Consider the following 23,294-nt stretch of genomic DNA (forward strand, 5'->3'; position numbering starts at 1 on the left):
AAACCAAGAGCAATGTTTCATTTGCTCAATATTACATGTACAAAAGGAAATTGCAGGGAAAAAAAAGACATCACAAAAACATCTTGAACGTTCAGCTCTTCCCACCAATACATCAACTCTTGGTTTTACACAGGGCCTGGGAATATTTTAGTGTAAAATAGGAAAACAGACCCTATGTGTACAAAAAATAAAAAATAAATGAGGTAGATCAGTTAAAGATTTTACACCCAGGACTTGCCTGTTCCAACTTCATAGCCTTCATGAAATATTCAGCAAGAAAACCAAAAAATCTTCACAATTACTTGGCATAAGTTGTAGATGGAAATTCAACAACAACAAAAAGAATTGGCATGTGAACCTGTGATAGGAAACATGCCTTTCCATGAGTTTCTTCTGAAGAATGAAAACCCAGTTCTTCAATAAAGTAGGTTCTGGCAAACTAAATTAAGTCATCTGAGATTCCCCGCTCAGATGCCCACCTCTTCTGGAGTTCAGGAAGAGGAAGGCATCTAAGAAGTGTGAGGAAGACATTGACACTCTCGGGGCTCCAACTGAACTGTATTTAAATAAGGAGCAACACACGTATTCACTCCCCAAGGACTAGCATAAGTCCATTTGAAGGCATCCTACTTAAAGTTCTAAAGTTGAAGCAATTTTACAACCTTAGTTTTTCGGGGTTTTTTTTATTATTATTACATTCAAAAAAACAAACAATAAAATGAGGACGGAGTTGGGGCATATAAAACAGGTCCCTAAATAGATGGCAGACCTGCATACAGTTACCATAGAAGTATACCCCTCTCCTCTCAATTAGGCTATGCAGTTGTCTTTTCCACTGTTGTTCAGTAAGTTCCAATGGCTCTACCTTGAAATAGGTAACAGTCTTTGGAAAAAGTCATTCTGGGTTGTACAAAGGTTCTGTGTATACAGTTTGTCACAAGTAACAAAGTTTCTTTCCAAAATTAAAAAAATAAAAATGTCTGTATTTGTTTTGATTTTTTTTTATTTTTCAATTTTTTGCAAAGCAACATAGCAACAATGGTGATCGTGAAGTTTGCCTGATGTGATCACAACCGTCGTAAACATCATTTGCATATCAGTAAGAAAAACAAAACAGGAGATGAATTCTTACCAAAAAAGCAGATTCTAGAGATTTCACTCTGTCTGCATTTCTCCTTCCACGCAAGTTCTCCTTTAGCTTAGCTGACTGCAATCTTGTTTTCTTCCAAGAAGTGAAGAAACTGGTTTTGGGAACGCTGGCAGTAGCACCTGGTTTTTCTACATCTGCACTGATACCTGATTGGGAGCCATCCATCTTAGAGTAGGCAAATCTGCTACTGCAGCATCACTGCGTTGGCAAACTTGTTCTGGCAGATGGGACAAGAATGCTGTGTCTTAATGGACGTGTTAGTTCAGTGAACCCCGAGGTGTGTCTTCAGGTTACCTTTGGGCGTGGCCACAGATCTTACACTGGATTAATCTCTCCCCACTGTGGGTGCAGTAATGCATCTTGAGGGAGCTCTGGCAGCTTAAGAATCGGTGGCAAATGAGACATTTGTTGGGGTCCATGGTCCTATTCCCTTGGAAGCCACCAGTCCTTGGGGAATTATTGTTTGATCCCACCCCAGGATGTGTGGGTCCACCCTCACTTTCTGGAGAAGGCCCAGGCTGCAAGTTGGTTGGCAGGGGGCCACCCTTGAGGTCCTTGGGGTTAGTCACCAAAGAGGGATTCTCAGGTAGCCCTACCAAGGGGGTTACAAGGACAGGTATGCTGTCTAGAAAGAGACTTGATTCATCTACAGGGAGGGGTACAGAGAGTACATAGGGGATGCCATTGCCTGTTGCCAGTTTGTCCTAGAGCTCAGCCAACAGCTGGGGGTTTGCCTTCACCTAGGGATGTCAGCGAAAGTGCACTTCGAGTCGTTCTTGGTGGCGAAAAGATGACCACAGACAGAGGACACGAAGGATCTCTCTCCAGTGTGGGAGCGGAAGCGGATCTGTAAGGAGCTATCAGTCCCAAAAACCTTGCTACAGCACTTACACCTGTGCTTGGAGAGGACTGCCTCATCTTTGGGTTTGACCTCCTCCACGGAGATGTTCGGTGGCTTCCCCTTCCCTTGGATAGGTCTGGCGCCACAGAGGAGAAAGGGCCCTGGAAGAACACTGAGCCCGGGGCCTGAGGATGTAAAGCACTGGGGAGGCGGGACACGACGTTTGGGAGCACCCAGGTCCCATCCGGCTTCCGAACAAAGGGCGTCAGCCCTGGGGACAAGGAGCTGGCGGCAGAAGGCATGTTGGCGTGAGGTAGCTTGGCTTGTTTCAAGGTGTCCAGAGACAGACCTTGGCTTCCAGCTTTCTGGCTGAGCAAAACCACAGCTGCAGAAACCTGCTGGGACATGTGACTGCCCAAGGTCTTCAGGGTGTCGGCCGCCCCGCTGAAGTGCAGGCATGAGCGGCTCACGTGTTCACCGGGATGCGGATCTGCTCGGTGAGCTGGGTCTGCTGTAGCTGCCTCTGCTGCTGCAGACACAGTATCGGCTCGAGGATGCTGTTGGCGCCAGGCACAGGGGCAGGCAGGGCATCTGCGCTCCGCTGATTCACCGCCACCTTGGTGTCCCGTAGTGCCTGCAAGGACACGTCAGTGTTGGCCACTTTGCCTTTGGGTAAATATCTTATGTACTGGGGGGTGGGTGGCAGGCCCGTCTTTGTCTTTAGATACATCACAGATTCCGCACCAGCTTCTCCTTCATGTCCCCTGAGCTGCTCCCATTCTCCCTGTGACTTTCCTCACTGCTTGGACTGGGTGGCTGGTGGCTCAGTACAGCTCCAGAGATGTCTTCTGAAGGCACTGGACCCTCGCCATCATTCATGATGAAGACAGGTGGATTTTAGTGCAATTTTTCTTATGTTCCAACAACTCAAAGACGCTAAAGAACTTCGCACAGCATTTCTCAGACTTGCGTCTTCTCCCACCGAGCACCAAGCTCCCCCGTCGCCGACGCCGTGGGGGCCACATCTGCAAACTCCGTGGTCGGCTGCTGCTTGCCCAGGTCCTCCTCCGCGGTGATCCGCTGGGGTTTTGCCTGCTTGGGCCTCGACGTGGTGCGAGCAACCAGGCGCCAGGAGAGCCGCAGTTATTTGCTCTCTCTGCCACAAATTCCACAGTTGGGAAATATACCCATCTTCCCCGCTCATTTTCATTCTGACTTATCTGGACACTCCCTCTATCCCCAAGAGAATACTCTTCTGCACTGCCAAGAATATATTGTGATCTGAGAATCTTTCTTTAACAAAATTCACATCTTTATTAGTTTTCCGTCATTGTACAAATATTCCTGGCTATGGCTACCTTACCGCCCCTCCAGCCCCGCAAATCCAAAGAATAAATATTAGAAAAGTAAACCTGTAAATATGACAAAGATGCAAAATGGCCAGTTTTGTCATAGGTCAGTTCTTAACATTGAAAATCCTTCTGCCAGTGTCTTTTATTTTCTGCTATCATCTCAAATTAGTTTTTCACGAGAACCCAGCAGAATACAGAAGAAGAAAACTTAGATCCAAAGGACTCTCAACCAACAGTGGTGCTGGACACTATTTAGTTTTTTCTACGGCTGGAAAAGGAGAGCTCATGTGGGTTTTCACAGCTTCCTTAAAAATGCAGGACTATGACTCCAAGCTCTCAAAATATCTGGAGGGAGAGCTGTGAGCATACTGGAGAATTCACTGAGAAATCTGGGCTCGAAGGAGAACAAATTATGATTCCTTAAAAAGAATAGGAGTGGGCATCTGGGAACTGGTAGCTTTCTTTCTAAGAAAGAAATCGTTCTGCTTTTCGAGTAAGACAAGACAGAGCCATAGGTAAAATTCGATACATACTACTAAGAACGAATTAAACATTTATATCAAATAATCTATATAGTATTATATCTCTATAAGTATATTTATTGATTATCCTAAATCATATTATTCTAAACAGTCAGGGGTTTTAGCTAAAAGATAAGTCTTTTTAATTCTACATAGAATGAAAGACTAGAATTCCCTCTTAGGTAGTATCCCATTCCTACATGCCTTACAAGTTGGATCTCGGAAACATGATGCTCCTGCCACCTCTTTGCTGATGCTAGAGACGATTGCAACTGCAGCTACTGAAAGGAAAATTTTAACTGTGAAGCATCGAAGTTGCCTGGAGCTTTGCAGCTCTGAAGCAGAATCTATTGTTGTTTTGTTTTTGCTTTGTCCATTCCGTTTGACTACATGTAGACAAAGTTTAAGAAGACAAAAAGTAGACAAAAGACAAAGGCTAACAAAGGAAAGTCCAGAAAGACCATTCAAAACAAAGACTCTCTAGTTCCAAGTCCTTTCTATTTCTATATAAACTTGAGGCAATCACTCACTAGTCTTTTATATTTCTGTCTTCTTGACTTGAATTAAAATGTGTCATGCTAAGAATCCAATTACTTCACCAGAGACAAAATTTCATTAGTCGCCAAAGAGCAATAAAATGCTGCTGTGTTCAAGGAGGTTCAATGTTGTCATCATTGCGAACTCAGCAACAGTCTAGACTATGTAACCACTTGTTATCAGAAACCGGTCAGAGAAACTCCTGGAAGGCATAAATCCCTCATATGGCTTCAGTCCCACCTCAGCTCTCAACACCCTCACTCTCTCCACTCCAATCATTACTTTTATTTCAGTTCTTCAAATACTACAAGACTTCTCTTATGTCTGGGTCTTTGGATATGCAGTTGCTTTTGTATAGAATATTCTTCTACTTCTCACTTTATTCATTCCTCTTTCAGATCTCATATCAGTATCACTTCCCCCAGGGAGCCCTGCCTGGGTCCCTGTCACAGCATATCACCCAGCAGAGCACTACCGCATTAGTAATTCATGACTTAATGTGTATGGGCCTTGCCGGACTCTGCATTTCATGAAAGAAGAGGCTGTCTCTATTACTACCCTATCCCTGAAACATAGTAAAATTCCTAACACTCAGGGACACTCATAAAGATTTATTGAATAAATAGATAAATTGACAGAACCCTTAGATGTGCAACTAAGACTTAATCTAACATCAGATTAATTTATGACTATTCTATATGGACTGATAGAGTCAAGAGTCAGCTAGTGACAAGAAGCACGAAAGCAGCTAAATTTCTACAAGGCCAAAAGCAAGGAGACTCTTCAGCCCTTGAGGTCAAAAACCAAATATGAATTTGGAAAATTGTGCCACTAAATCAACCAAGAAATAAAGTTGTTTAAAATGCAAGAAATGATCAACTATAACTCAATTTAAGGTAAGTCCAAGAAGTTGTGTGTGAAGCACTTTTGGTTTGTTCTTGGTTCATTTTCTTTTTTGAAACTGAGTCTCACTCTGTCACCCAGGCTGGCTGGAGTGCAGTGGAGCAATCCTGGCTCACTGCAACCTCCACATCCTGGGTCCAAGCGATTCTCCTGCCTCAGCCTCCCGAGTAGCTGGGATTAGAGGCACATGCCACCATGTCCAGTTAATTGTTTTGTATTTTTAGTAGAGACGGGGTTTCACCATGTTGGTCATATGGTCTCCATCTCTTGACCTCGTGATCCACCCACCTCGGCCTCCTGAAGTGCTGGTATTACAGGCGTGCGCCACCACGCCCAACCTCTTGGTTCATTTTCAAAACACCATGTGGGAGTCTTGGCATATCGAAGCAAACATGATAGATTAAAAGTAGAAAATGTGCATAAATATTAGATCAGAAAACAAAGGCAAGCAAGTCAAGCCTTTGGAAAAGCAGTTTTTAGAAGGACTAGAAGAGGACTCTAAGTGTTCAAAAGTGATCTAAAAGTGACCTGGAACAGGAATAAAATAAAATAAATGCAGCCTACTTTATTGATTATTCAGTACATGCTTTGCAAGGTGATAAACATTTTGTAGGCATTGCCTCTTTAGTCCTCAGAACCCCCTTGCAATAAGATAGGCACCATTGTACTCTCACTTTATAAGTGAGGTAACAGGTTCTAAACGGTTAAGTAATTTTCCTAAGCTTATAGAGATAGTGCGAAAACCCGTGTTCAAATCCGCATTTCTGGAGCTAAAATTCTTAAACTCACTGCACTACAAATCACCCAAATCTAAGACTCCTGCATCCCGTTTCTTCTAAATCCAAATCAACATCTGCCCCCTCAGTGACACTTACAACCACCCTGCATTGCTTTCCCAAGTGTGCTGGTGAAAGCACTCGGGAAGAGCTATTCTCTCCAGAGCCGCCGAAGAGCATTTCACAAAGAAACGCAAAGAAGAACTCCAAAATTTGGTGAGCCAGTTCTGTGGGCACAGCCTCCTGTTGAGGCTCAGAACGAGACTACGTTAGGAAAATATTTAGGTATTTTTTTTTAACTTTGCACACGTGTCATTGTGTGTGAGTGTGCTTCTATGTGTGTTTGTGTACATATGTATAAGCCTAAATGCTCTGGAAGAATTCACACCAAACTCTAACAGTGGTGATTAATGGGAACAAGTATAGAATTAGAAACAGGAATGAAGAAGAAATGTTTCTTTTTAGGCTTCATACTTCTATCATATTCATAATTTTACTAGGTAATTAAGTCATATTTCAATTTTCTTAAAAGGCATCTAACTCATGTTTCTGCTGGATAAGAGAATGCTCTCATATTAATTGCAGCTATGACAGGTAGCTCTCTCCTCTTCCCCACCTGCAGTGCTGCACAGCTTCCTGATACTTTTCCAGGGGATACTCCCTTCCTTGCTTCTGCTGGAGCAGTTTCAGCCTATTGCTTTTTTTCCTTTCTTCATGTACTAACTTCTACGATCAAAGCCACTAAGACCCCATTTAATTTGGCTGCAATAAACCTATTCTTAACCGCTCCCAGAATACTTCAGGGCACTATGATCTCTTTGGCCACAAAAATTTGGCTGTAACTAGGGCTCAAAGATATTCTGCCTTCAAATAAGCAGCCCATACCAGTGATAGCAGTGGGTTCTATCTAGTCCATTAAATTTCATGTCAACTCACCTGTAGGATTAAACCTGAAATTATCTTTAATTTGTCTTGTCTTTCTCGTTTCCCAAATATCCAGGTTCTGTTTCCCCACATTATCATTTTATTAAATACACAATTAACACATGAATATGCTCTTTATAAAAGAGGAAAACCACGCAGAGGTATATCAAAAAAGTGAGACCATCCCTTGACTTTTTCTCTAATTGCAAAGTTTGTCACTAAAAATTGTTTGTGTGCATCCTTCCAAATACATTCCAATGTGTTTGTAACATAATTACATAATATTGTTTTGTGACTTGCTTTTTTCATTCCTTCACTCCCAATATATTTCAGGTCCTTTCAAGTCAGCATATTTGACTCCGCTTAATTTCTTTTAATGGTTCCATGGTATTTATGGTGTGATCATATCCTAATTAATGTAACCTCTACTGTACTGATGTAAATCTGGAACATTTCCACATTTAAACTCTTACAAGCAAGGCTGCAATGAACACCCTAATACATAGATCTATATATGAATTTTTAGTTTTTCTCAAGAATAGTTCTTAAAAATAAAATTCTTATTTATTGTCAGTTTTGATAAATATACCGAACTGCCACCTAAAAATGTGCCACTATTGTTTCATTCTCCAGCTTTATGGATTTTTTATATCTGAAGTAAGGAGATAAGCCAAAAGAGTCCCCGCACTCCTTGTGGAGTATTCTTCCTTTTCAAAATTACCTTAGCGCAATTCTCATTTAGTCAACTTCACGATCAGGCTTTCAAGTTCCACGAAATTTTTTTGTAAAGCAAGAAAAGAATGAAGAACTGAAGTTCTTGGTTCCTTGGGCTTGCACTCACTCTGTGTTCCACCCTGTAAGAGAAGCAGCCAGCACCCTGGAACAGCAGACCTCTGACCTGGTGGGCACCAAGGTCGGGAAGGCCAGCCTCATCCTCTTTAGCTAATGTCATGCTCAGGGCAGCCTGGCCAAAGGGCTCTCTGGATCCCACCTTGCCTGTGAACTTCAGGTAAGAGTGGCATCAAGGGTCTCAAAGACAAGACAGAATGGACTATGACATCAGCCTGTCCCTGTCATCTATGCGCGCCTAGGGAAGTCACAGCTCCCTCCCTCATTGGTTGGTAATACGGGTTTCACTACTATAACTGCAGCGGCTTGCTACAAGGACTAGAGAGTGTCAGAAGGGTCTAGCAGAGTACCTGCAGCAAGTTAAGTGTACAGTGGTTTAAAAAAGACAGGGGGACTTGTTTTCACTCATTTTCCATCGACTCCTTCAGGAACCTAGAGTCCGGTGATTTCTCCTCTCCACTCCTCACCCCTCCCTACAACTCCTCTGTGAGAGCAAAGTTCACCCTGACAGCAGTTACCACTTGGTGTGAATGTATTAGGGGCAAGGGCCTGTAAAGTCTGTGTCTCAGAAATGACCCAGGCCAGGGAACCTAAGCTCTCATCATCTTCTCCCAGCCACAGCCTCAGGCCTTGAACCCTCTACTGTCTTAAATTGTTCTCCTGTTGGACTGTTTTCCCCATCTTCCTATCATTCATTCATTCATTCAACAAATACTTAGAGAGCATTTGCCCTGTGCCAGGTACCATGCAAAGCTTGGGGGATGCAGTGGAGACCCAATGTCCGCCCTGCCTTCAGGCAAGGGCAAGCATTCCCCTCTCCATTCTTTTGCACAAGCACATTTATGTGGCTGTGGTCCAGGATCTCTTTACAACATGTTTTTCTCTGCTGCCTGCCACCATCTCTAGCCAGGCTTCCCCCACCTCCCCTGCATGTCCTGCCTCTTTCACATACAGTTGTCATGCTGTGAAACTGTTAAAGGGCTTCTGCTAGCAAGCATCAAGGACACAGCCTTAACCTATCATGTTCTCTAAATCAAATCAACATCAAGGACATCGTACTGAAGAGCCTTATGCCTTAGAATCATCCCCCTCGAGAAACTTTGCTGTTTGAAATCCTATCAGGACCTGCAAAGCCAAAATAAACCAGCTTTAACCTAAGACAGATGGAATGCTGAGTGTGTTAAAGCAGCTCTGTCTTGGTCTAGGAGTCCATCAGTTTCCTTGTCACCACTTCTGTTAATCAGAACCATCTGTGCATTCCTAGTAACATATATTAGCTCTGCTCAAGCATATCTGGGGGGAACCGCTCCCAAATGCAGGGCTCACTTGACTGGCAAGTTTAATAAATTGATGTTTGTTTTTCAGAACTCGGGTCTGTTATCTCATCAACAGTGCTTAATCTCAGTGTTTCCATGGACTGGAGTCCCTCAAGTCCTTCATGGTTGAATGACCAAGATGAAATAACTAGACGTGCTACTAAGAGATTTTTCGGGTGAGGGAAGGCGGACCCAGACAAAGAGATGAAAGGAGGTTAGTGCAGAGTCTCCACGCTAGACTTGAACATGATACAAGTCTATTTCCAGTAAATTTGACCAACAATGCTCTCAAGCTCCCATCTCCTATGGGATGAGAAGCTCCTGAAATCATATCTTAAACTACCTCATAACTTTTCAGTCACATACTGTCATGAAGATAGATTTCTTTCATTATTTAAGACTCAACCCAGTTCTGTTTAAAACTTCAGCCTTGGCTAGAGATAGTGTCTGCAGTGGTTCACACCTGTGATACCAGTACTTTGGGAGGCCAAAGCAGGCGAATCACTTGAGTTCAGAAGTTCAAGACCAGCTTGGCCAACATGGTGAAACCCCGTCTCTACTAAAAATGCAAAAATTAGCTGGGCACGGTGGTGGGCACCTGTAATCCCAGCTACTCAGGAGACTGAGGCAGGAGAATCACTTAAACCCAGGAGGTGGAGGCTGCAGTGAGCTGAGATGGCACCATTGCACTCCAGCCTGGGTGACAAAGTGAGACTCCATTTCAAAAAAAAAAAAAAAAAATCAGCCTTGTCTTTGAGTAACTGCTCTGAGGGTGTATAGTGGAGGAAGTGTATCGTGGAGAGTGTATGGTGGGGGAAGTATCTCTCATGAAGGGAGACACGGCATGTCCTTATCCCTCAGCTGACTCAAGATCATGGCTTCATGCTCTCCCTCCTACTTCTATAGTCAAGAATAAACTAAGGCCTGAATAGTCAAATTCAAGATCCTTGTTCTTTACCTGGCCTAAGTGCTTCTGGACTACATGCATTCTGTGAGAGGACGGGGAAAAGGAGAGATTTCATGCACATTTCATTTGTACATGTCTACTTTAAAGTGAACACAGTTTCAAGAAAAACTTATGATTCACTGTTTGTAGATGTCGAAGAATTAACATTTTCTAGGTAAAACTAATGCCACAAACAATCATTTATGGGTATTTACCAATGTCTGTTAGGCAAACCTGTAACACATCAGACCCATTCTATTAGTAAATCTATTTGATTCAACAAGAAAACTGTGTCCACGTATGCTGAGTGTGCAACTGTTCATATCATTGTCTGCTTGTGACATTAAAAGCATAAAGCAAACCATGAGTTCAGCCTTACATATTATGTAAATAAGATTGGATTTATTCAGTGTGACTGAGGGTACTAAAAATAACATGGCATTTGTCACTGGAATCTGCAGGCAGGCAGCTCAGAATGTTCACTCACAAGTAAAGACACAACAATGAGACATGCACTAGTACCAATTCAAATCAGAAGTGTTCACTCATGAGAAATATTTCCATAACAAAAGAAAGAAAAGAACAGTAAGATAATTTGACTTCTGCCTAACAAGCAATCCAAAAGCCCTGCTCAAAAGATGTTTAATAGTGGAATCTTTTTTATTCTGGTGGATTATTCAATTCTGAGCTAAAAGTACACCTTGAATGATTCATTAACAGCTATGAAGGACATGAATCTAGATTGACATAGAGATGAGTAAGGCAGACAGAATACGAACAGATATAGAAACACATATGCACACACCAGGATGTTGGGAAACGGGCCTGGGAGAGGCCGGAAGACAGGGAAGATAGCACCAGACTGATTTCTTTTGAAGAATTATGGGGAAAAGGAAGCACTGTTGGAGTAAAAAGGAAAAAACCCTGCCACAGAGGCTACATTTGACTTTGGTTCTTGGTTCCCTTTACCCGCAGGTTGAATCAGTGTGGAGCTTGCTAAAAACGTCAGGCTGCTAAGTGATCTCTTTCTTTAAGGTTTCTGTTGCCATGGGAACAGTCATCCTCTATTTTCCGAAAGGTGGTTAATAACTGGATTTGAGAGTAATCACATTCTGTCCCAAACTTGAATTCAGCTCACTTCTGTCTCTGATACTGCCACCGTGGGTGTTATTACTGAAAACTCAGAATATGTTGGGAACTAATATCCAGAAAAAGACACTAGGTCTATTCCAAGAATTGATTCAGATTCATTGGTGTGGGTCTGTGAGGTATGACCACAAAATCATGATGCATGTGTTTCAGTGTGAGTGCGTCCTTCAGCAAACAAACCTGAACTTGCAGAAAGAAAAGCACCCTGTGTCTTGCAAAGTAAACGATGGGTATGTGCTTAGTCCAACACTGCTATCATAATTGGAAACTTTTCTAGAACTCTTCTTTTTGATACTATCTTCAGAGTCCCTTTAAAAGTCCCTCTGGGAAACCCATTTCCTAACTTTGTAGAAATGTTTTATGCAGTGAATATATAATTTTATGCCAGTGCCAATGGCCACTGTGATGCCAGAGCAAGAAAGAGTGAACTATTTTTATTTAAACTAGGAGCAGAAGCCACAAGCCATCCTTAAAAATTGTATATATGGCCAGGTACAGTGGCTCACGCCTGTGATCCCAGCTCTTTGGGAGGCCAACGTGGGCGGATCACAAGGTCAGGAGATCAAGACTATCCTGGCCAACACGGTGAAACCCAGTCTCTACTAAAATACAAAAAAAACCAGGTGTGGTGGTGCACACCTGTAGTCCCAGCTCCTCAGAAGGCTGAGGCAGGGGAATCGCTTGAACCTGGGTCTCCAGAAGTTGCAGTGAGCCGTGATAGCACCACTATACTCCAGCCTGGGACAGAGCAAGACTCCATCTCAAAAAAAAAAAAAAAAAAGAAAAGAAAAATTACATTTACACAGACCTATTCTATTGGGATAGCTATTACTCAAAAACTAGAAAACAATGAGTGCTGGGGAGGATGTGGGAAAATTGGAAAACTTGTGCATTGTTGGTGACAACCTAAATGGTGCAGCCACTGTGGAAAAAGGTGTAGAGTTTCCTAAAAAAAACTAAACGTGGAATCAACCACAAAAAAGTTCCACAAAAAACTAAATGTGGAAACAACCCAAATGACCATGGACAGATGAATGGATAGACAACATGTGTTATATGTATATATTGGAATATTACTCAGCCTCAGAAAGCAATGGAATTCTAATAGGATTCTACAACATGGATAAACCTTGAAGACATTATGCTAAGCCAAACACATAAATTAAGCCCAAAACAAAAGGACAAATATTGTATGATTCCACTAATATGAGGTACCTGAAATAGTCAAATAATTCATTGAGAGAGAGAAAGGAGAATGGTGATTGCCAGATACTAGGGCGAGTAGGGAATGGAAGTTATTATTTAATTGGTATAGACCTTCAGCTCTGGAAGGTGAAAAGGTTCGGGGGATGGATAGTGATGTTGGCTGCACAACAATGTTAATGTACTTAACGTCAAGGGATTGTACACTTAAAAATGGTTAAAATGGTAAACTTCATGTTATGTATATTTTACCACAATAAAAAAATTTCTATAAAATCAAAGCCAGGAGTATCTTAGTTATCTTCAAACCCACCAATTCTCAGTCAATTTCTCACCTTCACAGCTGATATACACAGAAGTTCTCCAGGACCTACCCAAACATTTGAAAATAAGATAGTTTTCCTGGCACCCTAGGCCAGGTCCCGGTTTGCACTAATAAAAGAGAAAAGCAACCTCACACTAATGAGACTCAGTCCTACGTGACATTGCCAGATTTAGCAAATAAAAACATACAACACCCACTTAAATTTGAAATTTAGATAAGCAACAAATAAATTTTTAGTATATGTATACCCTAAATGTTGCATGAGACATAGTTACAGTAAAAATTTTTGTTGTTTAGCTGAAATTCACATTTAAGTGAGCATATTGTATTTTATCTGACAATACTAATCCTAAATGAAATTGCTTCTGGCCAACAGCATCATCTCTTGCCTTTAAACACTGACTCAAAGTCTGCCACTGTCTGAGTCAGCTGCACTCAGGCATAAACCACACTGTTATCAGAACTTCTAGTGCAGAGAGCAGAAAATAAAGCACAGATCTGGTCACGGCCATTTTCTCCCCTTCTGCAATAGTCAATGTATGTCCAAAATCTGCCACTTCAGCCCTTGTCTTCAGCCTTAGGGTTAAGTCATATTCCATCCTACCCATTAGCTCAGCTCTCCATGAGGTCTGGAGCCTAGACCAGCCTGGTGGATTGTATCAGTCTTCCCTAATTTCTCATTAGATTTAGAAATATCACATTGAAAAGCTGTTTACCATATCATTTCAAGGTCTCTTATATAAATATGTCCATGATGGTTTCCAGTGACAGGAAGGCCATTTTAAAACTATCACTGCCAAGTTTTTCTGTAAATACACCCCCGTGTTATTAAACAATTAGTGCAATTGTCAAGTAAATGTCATGAAAAGAGCATTACGGTCTTCATTTTATATCTAAAGAAACAGAACAGTCACTGGCTTTCTCAGTCAATAGTTCACTCTAAATCCATCACTTACTTCTCTCCACCTGCCTTTCCCACCCTCTGGGGTGCTTTTTTTCTTAAAATCTGGTGCCTTAATTGGGCAAGTGTGTGTTTCCTGCCTTGATACCACTTGTTTGTTTTCTTGGGCCTGATGGTCCCTATTGTTACATCTGTAAAAAGGAAATATTCAAAAGCATAAGAATGACACTAATATGGAATTGGTCGTGAGAATGGTTTGTCCTTCACTGTGTCACTCCTGGGACAGCTCAAGGGACACACACAACCCTTTCTACAGAGCCTATTCCATTCTTAGTTCCTCAGAGCAGAAATATGCAACTCAATCCAACAAGTACCCATAGAGCTCCTATTATGCAGAAGGCATCACTAACTGAAGCCAAGGAGCCAAATTATTAAGACATTGTCACTGCCCACTGGGCACTTATAAACTCAGGATATTTGCCCTTAAGCTTCTGACCACACCTTTTACATTTTCCCCCACTGCTTTCTATTCTCCCACCTACTCCTTTAAATCCAGGCATTTTGCTGGGATCTAAGCTTGGTCTGCCTCCGTTTTCTCTTCCATTCTGTTCTATGCTTCAACTTTTATGTTTATGTCGTGTCTGCCAAATTCTCTTACTCTGCCCTAGGCCCAGATTTTCCAAATTCCCTTCGGACATCTCTATCTGGATATATTTGTTCCAAGCTCAACACACTTCAAACCCAACACATATTCTTCCTCCCCAAGTCTTGCTTCTGTACTCCTTATGTCAATGGTATCACTATATTCCAAACAGAGGAAACTGAAGCTCTCCCTCCTCACCCTTCCACACAAGCAATTATAATACCCAGCCAGCTCCACTCCCGCAATGGCCCTCAGCTCTGCCTCTGCCCACTCCCACTAACCATGCCTTGGCTTTTTTCCTTGTCCTCGCACCTGCGTGCCACAGTTGTTGTGGAACTGTCTCCCTAGCCTCCAAACTTTCCCTCCTCAAATCCATCTTTCAGGCTGCTACCAGACTTATCCTACAATCACTAGTTAAATCACACTACCCTCCCACTCAAAAACCCTTAGTGTCTCCACGTTGCCTGGAGAAAAAAAAATCCTTATAATAATATTCAGGACTCTGCCATCTGGCCTCAATCTCATTTCTCTTTCTCCTACTTCATTGTCCCAAATGTCCTATATGTAAGCCACATAAAACCTTGCATTTCCTCCAAAATTGCTCATCTGGCTCTTTGATGAAGGTGTCTCCTTCTTGTAGACCACCCCTCTCTCCTGGAAAGAGCCCAGGAGAGCTTGAATCAACATATCTTAATTCAAATGCATTTATGTCATATTGGTCAAATTAACTTTACCTGAGTTTCCTTACCTTTAAGATGGGGACAACAATTATGTGTACTATGGAGTTTTTGTAGGATTTAAGAGATAATACATTTAAATAAGCTTAGCATAATGCCTAATGTGCACATTTTAGTTCTGGTCATTGTTATTTTTTCAATTTGCCTGTATTTATCAACTACTACTCATCCTTTAGGACTCCAACAAAATGCCACCTCCCCGCAGAAACTTCCTCAATTGCCTTAGTCAAAAACCATCATTAGCTCCTCCTTCCACCTCTCATCAATAAGTGTGTCACTCCAGATAGCACATTTTTCACTCTACTTTGCATTCTAATTCTTTATTTATAGGTACATCCTCCCAACTCTTCCCTGACCCCTATCCCCACCCCACTCACAAGCTCATGAGTGGCAGCCTCCTGTTAGTGTAAAGCCTTTTGGGGCTCCAGCTAAACGTTTCAATTTAGTACCAGAGGATCAAAAGAAAGTCCTCAATTTTCAAACCTAAGCCCCTGCTGAAAACACTTCTCTCAATTGTACTTGAGGCTACAGAAAAACTTCATTTTCTGTTTTTACTCCAGTTGCTATGGTAAATGGCTAGTTCTCCCTCATTTTCCTGCTCTTGGAATTGGTCCTTAATTACACTAAGCTCTTACCTAACAATTGTTTTCAAAAAATATTCAACAATTTTTTTTTAATTCACGGAAATCACAGCTTTCTCTTCAACTTTCGTTTAAAATCTATAAGAACCACTCCATGGTGACCAAAAAAAAAAAAAAAAGATTTGAGAAGTGTTGGAATAATATCATTAAACAACAGATGACCAACTACAAATTATACATTTGGGTCTGTGAGCGCTCCCAAATTTATCATCAAGGACACCTCATCGAAGAAATAAAATTTTTCCAAAGAGGTTCATGGTCTAGAGGTAAAATATTTTCTTTGTCAAAAACTGCAAATTTTGTTCATTTTTCATTAAGGTATAATGGTCTGCCAAATTAATAAAATTTGGATGGACTTGCTCAAAATTTCACATTCCAATTAGAGAGTAGGCCAAAGTTCATGGAAATTTTACCCAAGCAAAAACTTATAATTTCACATCCAGACCCTGCACTTCATGTTCTTGACTTTGCGAAGGAAATCCTAAGGTAGATGAGTACAAATTAAGCCTCACAGTTTTGCCTAGACGCTTGTTTTCCTTCTCAAGCATTTTCAAATTCAAAATAACCTTAATTTACAGGAAGTTGCAAATCATTCTGTTTATTCCACACGTTTGGGGGATGTGTATACAAATATTTACTGGATGTAAAACTTCAATGTCTTACTACAAACCATCTGACTTCAGAAAACTGAATACATACAGCAATAATTAACAACAGATGAAAATTTTACATTCTCAGAGTTTCACATCTTGAACTTGGGCATACCCTTCAGGGTAGGTACTCATTAGAGCAACAGGGCTTTTGAGAAGCATGTTTTCATTCTGTTTCTAGAGCACCACTCAGACACAGAGGAAAATATTATTCTCTGAAATGAAGTGTGGTTAAAAATAGAAAGCAAAGTAATAGCCAACCTTTGAGATTTCCTGAGTTGAACTTTAATCCCGTCCAAGAAGGGGTTATTGTGAAATCTTTCTTTTTAGCTACAACAAATGAATAACTAAATGAAATTCACCAATAGAAGCACCACGGCATGGAAGTTATGAAGCTCTCCACACTTCCTAGGAAGAGAAGTTTGAGTTTGAGCTTTAACTTTATATGGTGGTGTTTCTCAGATTTCATACTTTAAACCATCTAGGTAATCCATGTCTACCAATGATTCACAGAATCACAGAATTCTGGAATGCAACCATTTCATTTTACAGATGAAGAAAAGTAGCAATGTGCCCACAGTAAAATTTCTAATTATTTACAATGTTGGGATAGGAACTCAGACTACCTGACCTTCTACCCCAGTACTCCTTTTATTCCAAAACTAGGCATGCCACAGCCCTTCTGCCAAAATCACACAACTATGGGTTGCAGGGCCCTGGAGGACGAGAAAATAAAGAAGCCAGAGTATGCACAGCAAGTTGCCCACACCCCTTTGCTGGGCAGGTCCTGAAATCACCAAGAAAGCAACCACATCCCTCCTACACCCACTCTGAGCATGTGCCCTCAACCCAAATACTCGTGACAGGTGTCTGGAGTGGGAATGGCCAGAACCCACCATTATGAACCCCAAAGTTGATGTGGGCAGCCACTAGAATTCCTTCTAGGGCCATGCTAGCTGAGAAAACCCCAGCTGCCACCAGATGAAGGAAAGATAGTTGCTGCAGGCTGGAGCTACCAGCTTCTCCCTGGTCAAGATTTCAGCCTTCCTTGTGGAAACGAAGCCTCCTCTATTAGTCCACTAGGGCTGCCATAACAAAGTACCACATACTGAGTGACTTAAATAACAGATATTTATTTTCTCATGATTCTGGAGGCTGGGAGTCCAAGATCAAAGAGATGATTTCTTCTGAGGCCTCTGCCCTGGGCTTATAGGTGGCCATCTTCTCTCTGTGTCTTCAAATGGTTTCCTCTGTACATCTCTGTGTTTTAATTTCCTCTTCTTAAAAGAACACGAGCAGTATTGGATTAAGGGCCACCTGAATGACTTTTTTTTAACTCAATTACCTCTTTAAAGACCCTATCTCCAAATATAGTCACATTCACAGGGACCAGGAGTTACAGCTGCAATGTATGAATTCGGGGATAAAATAGTTCAGCCCCTTACACCTCCTGAACATATCCAAGAACCAACCAAAAAAAATCCACTGGTTTTCTTCCTTCCTACAGCTCTTGCTTCTACTAACTGCAGCAGATGCAGACTTATGCTGGTGCCTCTCTCTCTCTCTTTCTCTCTCTCTCTCTCTCTCTCTCTCTTTCTCTCTCTCTCTCGCTCACACTCTCACTCTTGCTCTCTCTCTCTCACACACACACACGCGCACACATATACACACAAACATACACACACACAGTATTTTCTGCACTCTCTTGCGGGTCTATGTAGATCAGACTCTTCAATTCTGTTGATATAATCATAGACAATGTCCTAAACTCTGAAAGAACCACGAGAACTTCTAAAAAGCCCTATAGAGATCCACTGGGGAAGAAGCTCTATGAATCCCATTTAACCCACTGTGGTAGGCAGAATTTCGAAGATGTCCCCCCAAGATTCTCATCTCTGATTATTCAAAGGAATATGAATCTAAATACTACTGTGAAGGAGTGTTGCAGAAAGAATTAAGGTTACCAATGAGCTGACTTTAAAATGGGGAGATTATTCTGGATGACCTAGGTCAGCACAATTATGCTCACATGAGCCCTTAGAAGCAGAAGAGGAAGGCAAAAGAGTCTTTCAGAGAGGTGCTACCTGATGGAGGAGACCTAAGAAGAGGTTGGAGGGATGCAGAGTGTGAGAGGGACTCCACCCACCATTGCTGGCTTTGAAGATGGAGGAAGGGGCCATGAGCCAAAGAATCCAGGTGGCCTCTAGAAGCTGACAAAGACCCCTGGCCAAGATCCAGCAAGAAAATGAAGACCTCAGTCCTGCAAACACATGAAACTGAATTTGGCCAACAACCTGAATGAGCTTGGAAGTGAACTCTTCCCTAGAGCCCCCAGGAAGGAACGCAGCCTGGCCAACACCTTGATTTAGGTTTTGTGAGCCCTGGAGCAGAGAAATCAGCCTAGCCAACCTACAGTTCTGACTTACAGTAGTGTGAGATGATAGATTTGTGTTGTTTTAAACTCTTAAGTTTGTGATGATTTGTTACAGTAGTGATAAAAAACTATGACACCCATCCTGTTATCAAATGTAATTTCCCTCCATTTTTCTCTTTTAGGAGTAAACTTCTTCTCACATCACCTAAGCATTCTGAATGGTAGGTATTATTATTTACCACTAATTAGGGAACCACATTAAACTAAAAGTTTTGCAGATTCTACAAATGACCCTTAGTAGTTTACAGCCTCGAACAGGACATTACACATATATCTTAATATATCCACAGTTGTTTCTCTGCCCTGAATTCTGCCTATGACTGCTAGGAGTTGACTACACCCTTTTGATATCACAGATTCCTCCAGAGACCTCTGTCCTATAGATAAATCTTGAATCTGATCCCAGAAAGAACTGCTCTAATCTGCTTCACTGCTATTTGTAATGTTCACTCTTGTGACCTCACATAGCACTTGGAAAAAATAATGGCATAGATGTTTTTTAAAGCACTGTCTTGAAATAAATGAAGTGAAATTTCAGAAAAAATCCACACCATCAAGTGGATAAAAATAGCAATGAGAAAAAGGAACAACCCAAGCTCTAGGCAAGAATCTCCTGAGAAAACAATAGAAAAACACAACTCTGTTTTGGCACAAGAGTCCCAGGAGAGATACTGTTCCAACCCACTTCTAGGGCATGGCCACCCTTGAGCTCTTCCCAGCACAGAACCCGTGTTTGTAACTACAAGCTAGGATTTCTTTGGCCAGCACAAAGAGGCCTTAAAATCCGTAACAAACTCCCATGATTCTAACCACAGTCTCTCCCAAATGTTACCTCCAAGTCTCAGATCCCTGTCACTGGTTGCCTGCTACACATTTCTTTCCAAGTCTCTCATGAGCACCTCAGACACCACTAGAACATGACAACGCATTGTCTTCCTCTCCAAAGCACACTATTTCTCAACTTTCTCTTTCTTTTGAGCTACCATTTATTGGACATCTGCCTTGTACCTGGCACTGCATTCATATGTTACATACAACATTCATTTAAACTCACAAAACTTTTACAAATGTAGACAGTGTATTTCAGAGAGCTTAAATTGTTTCTTAAGATTAGGGCCAATTTTCCTGGGAATCATCCCTGTCTCCTCTGAAAAGAAGCAGCTTTCTTGCCCTTGTGGCTGCTAAGCTCTGATCTTCTAGTCCTGGACTGCTGGAGGCCATCTTGCCTGCCATGTACAGAAGAAATGAAACACTGAGAGAAATGAGTTAAAATATGAGGGAAGGTGAAATGATGGAGGATAGAGTGTGGAAGATGGAACACAATTGGTCAACATCTTTTGAGTGTTCAGATCAGGTACCTGTAGCCACTTCTGTATTTTCTAGTTTTGGAACAAGCAAATTCCCTTTTTGTGCTCAGCCCTCATTGAGTTAGGCTTTGTCACTTACAACCCAAAGTCTGACTAATGTGTCCCTCTGTTCAATCAAATCACTGCTACCTTTTATTCTCTTTTTCTTTTCATTTTGGTGTTTATGAAACTACGATTAATGAAGTAATGCAGCTACATTGTGGTTTTAGTTCGTAATTAGAATATATCTGGCATATGAAATCACTTGCGTGGTGTTTCCAGGAGTTTTATAAGTTCCTTGGTTTGGTGGTTTGTCTTTTGGTTGTTTGTTTTGTGTATTAAGTTGCCCAAAATTTTATTGGCTACTAAAAAGTATCAATTTTATCCAATAGAATAAATAATATAGTTCATATAAAAAATTAAAATTCCCATTGGAGTTTACTCCAATCTGTGATATATCTGAAGTTTTTCACAAGATGGTATTTTTCCTCAACAATTTTAGGTCTGTAACGAAGTCATGTTTCAATATTTAAATTAGATCTAGAGATTTTTAACAAATATTGAATAATATTTTAATTGTTTACTATTTTTCAAGCTATTATTTTTAAATAGAAAAAAATTCTTTTTTGAAAAAAAGAATAATGGTCACTAGTTACAGGAGTAGAGGAGGGAGCCCACATCTAAGGTAATGTCAAGTGAATAGTCAGGATTTGTTTTTGTAAAGAAAAAATTAAAATGCATTTTACAAGTGAGGTATAGTTTTCTAGTTTATGGAAACATAAAGTTTCATTTAGTTAGAAATAGTCCTCCCAAGTGAAAATCAGTATAACCTTTTTCAAGGTCACTTTGGCCGTCACATGCATTCCCTCAGCAATTCTTCTCTAGAAATCTGCCCCTCGGATACTAGAAGAGTCACAGCAGCACTGCACACAAGAGGAAAAACTGACCACATATAAATATCCTTCAGTAAGATTAAAGACATTTATATACACTACAAAATACTATATAGCTGTTAAAAGGAGGTACTAAATTGGAAAGATATCCGCTATATATTAGTTTAACAAGAGCAAATTACAGAGCCATATATACAGCATATTAGACTATAAAACACACGAATATTACAAAGCAACTTTAACACCTTTTGACCTTGACCCTTGTCATCCAGTCTAGCATTGTCCAGTCCCTCCTGATCTTTTCAAAGATCGTTTAATCAACTCTCCTCCCCACCTCCCCTGCCCCATTCCTTATGAAACTCTCCAATGTCTCTTCCCACTGGTCTAAATATATAGACCCAAGTCCAATCCATGGTCACCATGGATCCTCTTCTGTTTCTGGATTTCACACGAACCTCCTTCACCACCTCGCCTTTGTGCGTGTATTTCCATCTGCCCTCCTCCTCACACCCTAGACCTCTGTCCCTGCCTCTTTTCCTTATCAATTTCTACACATCTCTGTTGGATAGTTCCTATTTCCTCCCCAGATCTGCTCTCCACTCTTCCCCGTTCTATTCTCTGCCCCAAGAAGCAAACTTGGTGGGGCCTGTCTCCCTTGCCCACTGGCTTCCCATTAGATTCAGCCAATAGGAAGCCCAGCAGGAGCTGGAGGGGACAGAGGTATTTATTTCCTCAGCTCCTTTCCCTGCTAGGCCACTTCAGGATTTCTGGTCCTTCAACCAAAGATCCCAGCTCCTCTACATAGGGCTCTCTCCTTCTGGGTTCTGAAGTGGCTCCCTAATCCTTTCAGCCCAAGAAATGTGATGACCCCAGTGTTACTATCTTTAGATGCTTCACTATCCCACATGACTCTCCTACTCCCACCACATCTTTGTAAAGGGTGCCTGAATTAAACTCTCTTCAAATATTATCATCTGTGTGAGCTAGGACTGGGGCCTTATCTCAGCTTAACTGCCACTTGTTCGGTGATGGGATCCACAGACTAGGTTGCCCTGTATAACGTGGCACCCTGACTATGGATTTATAGCATCCATCAGAGTTTGCAATTATATTAATTTCTGTAATAAATTTTTATTCTCTCTCTCTTACTCTCGCTCTTGTTCTTTCTCCTTTCTCCACCACTAGACTGTAAACTCCTCGAGGGCAAAGACAATGTCTTTTTATTCTCCCTTGTAGCTACAATAATTAGCTCAGTGTTTCCCACATTGTAATGAATAGTACTTGCTATTGGGCCTAGAATTAAACTCTGTATTGTTCTATTATTGCATATATCCTGGTAGTGTCCTTTTCCCTCAGAAAGAATCAAAGCACTGATTGTCTCTCTCTGTCTGCTTCATTGCCCTGCATGCAGACATGATTAACAAATGCTTGTTGCACTAAATTGAAGGCCTGCAGGGAGCCATGTACACATTTAACCGGATAGTCTTTGACAATATTCACTTTGGCTCTGATTTTGGAAAAATATCAAAGACCAAATACATTCTAAGAATAGTGAGCAAACTGTTTGGTGGGGGCGGGGGGGAATACACTATTCTTAGAGTTACATTTTTTTTATGATATGAAATTCTTTTTATCTTTTGTCAAAACATATGGACTAAATTAAATTGAAAAGATTATATTCCCTTACTCTGCAGTTTCATAATGTCTTTCTTCAAAATTGAAATCTCTCAGTTGTTTTAAATGTTGTTTTGCTAAGGATTTCTTCCCCTAAACTGACTAAAGAAAATGGAAGTGAAATAAAGTGGACGTAATTATACCCTGAAAGAAATTGTAGCAACTGATGTGGAAAGATGAAAATGCCAAAGGCAAGGGCTTGCAATGAATGACAGGTGGAATTTTTGAAAGCCTATGATCTTTCTACTGTTCTGCTCTCTAGTGTAATGCCTTAAAAGAGCATAGCAAAGCAGATCATTATAAAGGCAAGTAGTATGACATAGATCATTTCAAAGGGCATCTTTATAAAGCAGCTTACATGTTCCCACTAGAACCAGATTATAAGTTAAGATTGAGTCCTCTACTGTAAGACATGGCACACACATAGTGGAAATAATCACATAAGTGATCCCAATGGATGAGTAAACAGATTAGGAAAAAATAGTAAAACTTGTAGAATCATTAATTTGGCCCAAACAAATATTTAGCTGAAGTAATAAATCGTAATGAAACATTTATTTACCATCATTTTGTTTATCTTTCT

At 41.1% G+C, this 23,294-nt stretch overlaps 1 pseudogene; it reads right to left on the minus strand.

Annotated features, from left to right (window-relative positions):
* Positions 1 to 1,334: 1,334 nt before the first annotated feature.
* LOC126956172 (sal-like protein 4) overlaps positions 1,335 to 23,294 on the minus strand; it is a 79,869-nt pseudogene continuing 57,909 nt past the window's right edge.

Source organism: Macaca thibetana, chromosome 6 (assembly GCF_024542745.1).
Source record: "Macaca thibetana thibetana isolate TM-01 chromosome 6, ASM2454274v1, whole genome shotgun sequence".
Taxonomy (NCBI): domain Eukaryota; kingdom Metazoa; phylum Chordata; class Mammalia; order Primates; family Cercopithecidae; genus Macaca; species Macaca thibetana.